The following is a 5,581-nucleotide window of genomic DNA, read 5'->3' as shown; positions in this document are numbered from 1 at the left end:
AACGTGCCCTCTTTAATACCCATCACCAGGCTAACCCATCCCCCAACCTCCCTCCCCTCTAGAACCCTCAGTTTGTTTTTCAGAGTCCATCATCTCTCAAGGTTCGTCTCTCCCTCCGATTTCCCACTCTTCATTTTTCCCCTCCTGCTATCTTCTTTTTTTTTTCTTAACATATATTGCATTATTTGTTTCAGAGGTACAGATCTGTGATTCAACAGTCTTGCACAATTCACAGCGCTTGCCATAGCACATACCGTCCCCAATGTCTATCACCCAGCCAACCCATCCCTCCTACCCCCCACCACTCCAGCAACCCTCAGTTTGTTTCCTGAGATTAAGAATTCCTCATATCAGTGAGGTCATATCATACATGTCTTTCTCTGATTGACTTATTTCACTCAGCATAACACCCTCCAGTTCCATCCACGTTGTTGCAAATGGCAAGATCTCATTCCTTTTGATGGCTGCATAATATTCCATTATGTATATATACCACCTCTTCTTTATCCATTCATCTGTCGATGGACATCTTGGATCTTTCAATAGTTTGGCTATTGTGGACATTGCTGCTATAAACATTGGGGTGCACGTACCCCTTCGGATCCCTACATTTGTATCTTTGGGGTAAATACCCAGTAGTGCAAATTCTGGATCGTAGGGTAGCTCTATTTTCAACTGTTTGAGGAACCTCCATACTGTTTTCCAGAGTGGTTGCACCAGCTTCCATTCCCACCAACAGTGTAGGAGGGTTCCCCTTTCTCCACATCCCCGCCAACATCCATTGTTTCCTGACTTGTTAATTTTAGCCATTCTGACTTGTGTGAGGTGGAATCTCATTGAGGTTTTGATTTGGATTTCCCTGATGCTGAGCGATGTTGAGCACTTTTTCATGTGTCTGTTGGCCATTTGATGTTTTCTTTGGAAAGATGTCTGTTCATGTCTTCTCCCCATTTCTTGATTGGATCATTTGTTCTTTGGGTATTGAGTTTGATAAGTTCTTTATAGATTTTAGATATTAGCCCTTTATCTGATATGTCATTTGCAAATATCTTCTCCCATTCTGTCAGTTGTCTTTTGGTTTTGTGGACTGTTTCTTTTGCTGTGCAAAAGCTTTTTATCTTGATGAAGTCCCAATAGTTCATTTTTGCCCTTGCTTCCCTTGCCTTTGGTGATGTTTCTGGGAAGAAGTTGCTGTGGCCGAGGTCGAAGAGGTTGCTGCCTGTGTTCTGCTTTAGGATTTTGATGGACTCCTGTCAAACATTTAGGTCTTTCAACCATTTGTTATCTATTTTTGTGTGTGGTGTAAGGAAATGGTCCAGTTTCCTTCTTCTGCATGTGGCTGTCCAATTTTCCCAACACCATTTGTTGAAGAGACTGTGTTTTTTCCATTGGACATTCTTTCCTGCTTTGTCGAAGATGAGTTGACCATAGAGTTGAGGGTCCATTTCTGGGCCCTCTATTCTGTTCCATTGATCTATGTGTCTGTTTTTGTGCCAGTACCATACTGTCTTGATGATTACGGCTTTGTAGTAGAGCTTGAAGTCCGGAATTGTGATGCCACCGACTTTTCTTTTTCAACATTCCTCTGGCTATTCAGGGTCTTTTCTGGTTCCATACAAATTTTAGGATTATTTGTTCCAGTTCTTTGAAAAAAGTGGATGGTATGTTGATGGGGATTGCTTTGAATGTGTAGATTGCTCTAGGTAGCATTGACACCTTCAAAATGTTTGTTCTTCCAATCCATGATCATGGAACGTTTTTCCATTTCTTTGTGTCTTCTTCAATTTCTTTCATGAGTATTTTATAGTTTTCTGAGTACAGATCCTTTGCCTCTTTGGTTAGATTTATTCCTGGCTATCTTATAGTTTTGGGTGCAGTTGAAAATGGGATCGACTCCTTAATTTCTCTCTCTTCTGTCTTGTTGTTGGTGTATAGGAATGCCACTGATTTCTGTGTATTGATTTTATATCCTGCCACTTGACTGAATTCCTGTATGAGTTCTAGCAGTTTTCGGGTGGTGTCTTTTGGGTTTTCCACATAAAGTATCATATCATCTGCAAAGAGTGAGAGTTTGACTTCCTCTTTGCTGATTTGGATGCCTTTGATTTCTTTTTGTTGTCTGATTGCTGTGGCTAGGACTTCTAATACTATGTTGAATAGCAGTGGTGAGAGTGGACATCCCTGCCATGTTCCTGACCTTAGGAGGAAAGCTCTCAGTTTTTCCCCATTGAGAATGATATTCGCTGTAGGTTTTTCATAGATGGCTTTTATGATATTGAGGTACGTACCCTCTAGCCCTATACTATGAAGAGTTTTGATCAAGAAAGGATGCTGTACTTTGTCACATGCTTTTTCTGCATCGATTGAGAGGATCATATGGTTCTTGTTCTTTCTTTTATTAATGTATTGTATCACGTTGATTGATTTGAGGATGCTGAACCAAACTTGCAGCCCAGGGATAAATCCCACTTGGTCGTGCTGAATAATTCTTTTAATGTACTGTTGGATCCTATTGGCCAGTATTTTGGTGAGAATTTTTGCATCCATGTTCATCAAAGATATTGGTCTGTAATTCTCCTTTTTGATGGGGTCTTTGTCTGGTTTGGGGATCAAGGTAATGGTGGCCTCATTAACGAATTTGGAAGTTTTCCTTCCATTTCTATTTTTTGGAACAGTTTCAGAAGAATAGGTATTAATTATTCTTTAAATGTTTGGTAGAATTCCCCTGGGAAACCATCGGGCCCTGGGCTTTTGTTTGTTGGGAGATTTTTGATGACTGCTTTAATTTCCTTAGTGGTTCTAGGTCTGTTCAGGTTTTGTATTTCTTCCTGGTTCAGTTTTGGTAGTTGATACATCTCTAGGAATGCACCCATTTCTTCCAGGTTATCTAATTTGTTGGCATATAGTTGCTCATAATATGTTCTTAGAATTGTTTGTATTTTTTGGTGTTGGTTGTGATCGCTCCTCTTTCATGCATGATTTTGTTGATTTGGGTCATTTCTCTTTCCTTTATGATAAGTCTGGCCAGGGCTTTATCCATCTTGTTAATTCTTTCAAAGAACCAGCTCCTAGTTTTGTTGATCTGTTCTACTGTTCTTTTGGTTTCTATTTCATTGATTTCTGCTCTGATCTTTATTATTTCTCTTCTCCTGCTGGGTTTAGGCTTTATTTGCTGTTCTTTCTCCAGCTCCTTTAGGTGTAGGGTTAGGTTGCGTATTTGAGACCTTTCTTGTTCCTTGAGAAAGGCTTGTATTGCTATATACTTTCCTCTTAGGACTGCTTTTGCTTCATCCCAAAGATTTTGAACAGTTGTGTTTTCATTTTCATTGGATTCCATGAATTTTTTTAATTCTTCTTTAATTTCCTGGTTGACCCATTCATTCTTTAGTAGGATGCTCTTTAGCCTCCATGTTTTTCAGTTTTTTCTGACTTTCCTCTTGTGACTGAGTTCTAGTTTCAAAGCACTGTAGTCTGAAAATATGCAGGGAATGATCCCAATCTTTTGGTACTGGTTGAGACCTGATTTGTGATCTAGGATGTGATCTATTCTGGAGAATGTTCCATGGGCACTAGTGAAGAATGAGTATTCCGTTGCTTTGGGATGGAATGTTCTGAATATATCTGTGAAGTCCATTTGGTCCAGTGTGTCATTTAAAGTCTTTATTTCCTTGTTGATCTTTTGCTTCGATGATCTGTCCATTTCAGTCGGGGGGGTGTTAAAGTCCCCCACTATTATTATATTGTTGTCAATGTGTTTCTTTGCTTTTGTTATTAATTGGCTTATATAATTGGCTGCTCCCATGTTAGGGGCATAGATATTTACAATTATAAGATCTTCTTGTTGGATAGACCCTTTAAGTAGGATATAGTGTCCTTCCTCAATCTCTTATTACAGTCTTTGTTTTAAAATCTAATTTGTCTGATAGAAGGATTGCCACCCTAGCTTTCTTTTGGTGTCCATTAGCATGGTAAATGGTTTTCCAACCCCCTCACTTTCAATCTGGGGCTGTCTTTGCATCTAAAATGAGTCTCTTGCAGACAGCATATTGATGGGCTTGTTTTTTAATCCAATCTGACAGCTTGTGTCTTTTGATTGGGGCATTTAGCCCATTTACATTCAGGGTAACTACTGAAAGATAGGAATTTAGTGCCATTGTATTGCCTGTAAGGTGACTGTTAATGTATACTGTCTGTGTTCCTTTCTGCTCTATGCGGCTTTTAGCCTCTCTCTTTGCTTAGAGGACCCCTTTCAATATTTCTTGTAGGGCTGGTTCGTGTTTGCAAATTCCTTTAGTTTCTGTTTGTCCTGGAAGCTTTTTATCTCTCCTTCTTTTCAATGACAGCCTAGCTGGATATAGTATTCTTGGCTGCATATTTTTCTCATTTAGTGCTCTGAATATATCATGCCAGTCCTTTCTGGCATGCCAGGTTTATGTGGATAGGTCTGTTGCCAATCTAATGTTTCTACCATGATAGGTTACAGATCTCTTCTCCCGAGCTGCTTTCAAGATTTTCTCTTTGTCTCTGAGACCTGTAAGTTTTACTATTAGATGTCGGGGTGTTGACCTATTTTTATTGATTTTGAGAGGGATTCTCTGTGCCTCCTGGAATTTGATGCCTGTTTCCTTCCCCACATTAGGGAAGTTCTCTGCTATAATTTGTTCCAGTATACCTTCTGCTCCTCTCTCTCTTTCTTCTTCTGGGATCCCAATTATTCTAATGTTTCATCTTATGGTATCGCTTATCTCTCGAATTCTGCCCTCGTGATCCAGTAGTTGTTTATCTCTCTTTTTCTCAGCTTCTTTATTTTCCATCATTTGGTCTTCTATATCGCTGATTCCCTCTTCTGCCTCATTTATCCTAGCAGTTAGTGCCCCCATTTTTTATTGCACCTCATTAATAGCCTTTTTGATTTCGACTTGATTAGATTTTAGTTCTTCTATTTCTCCAGAAAGGGTTTCTTTAATAACTTCCATGCTTTTTTCAAGCCCAGCTAGTATCTTTAAAATCACGATTCTCAACTCTAGGTCAGACATCCTACTAATGTCTGAATTGAGTAGGTCCCTGGCAGATGGTACTACCTCTTGTTCTTTTTGTTGAGGTGATTTTTTCCATCTTGTCATTTTGTCCAGAGGAGAATAGATGAATGAGAGAACAAAATGCTAACAGGTAACAACGTCCCCAGAAAATATATTCTAAACAAATCAGAAAAGACGTGAAACCAGGGGAAAAGAAAGGGAAAGAAAGAAAAAAGAAAAAGATAGAAAAGAAAAAGATAAAAAGAAACAAAAACAGAACAAAACAAAACAAAAAAAACAGAATATGATCAAATATGATCAGGCTGGTGCATAGATCAGTGCCACACTAGATTTTGGGTGTATTTTGGTCTGTTAGAAGAAAGTGCGTCCTAAAATTTTAAAGAAAGAAAGACTTAAATATGTACAAAATAAGGGTTGATATGATGAAGGAATGGAATATCATTGTAAAGATGAAAATTATAAAAAAATTTTAAAAAAGGAATTGATAAGAAGGTGTTTGAAAAAAGAAGGAAGAGGATTTAAAAAAAGAAAGATAGAGAAAA

The sequence above is a fragment of the Zalophus californianus genome, chromosome 8 (genome assembly GCF_009762305.2).
Source record: "Zalophus californianus isolate mZalCal1 chromosome 8, mZalCal1.pri.v2, whole genome shotgun sequence".
Taxonomy (NCBI): Eukaryota; Metazoa; Chordata; class Mammalia; order Carnivora; family Otariidae; genus Zalophus; species Zalophus californianus.
Note: the sequence above shows the minus strand (reverse complement) of the source record.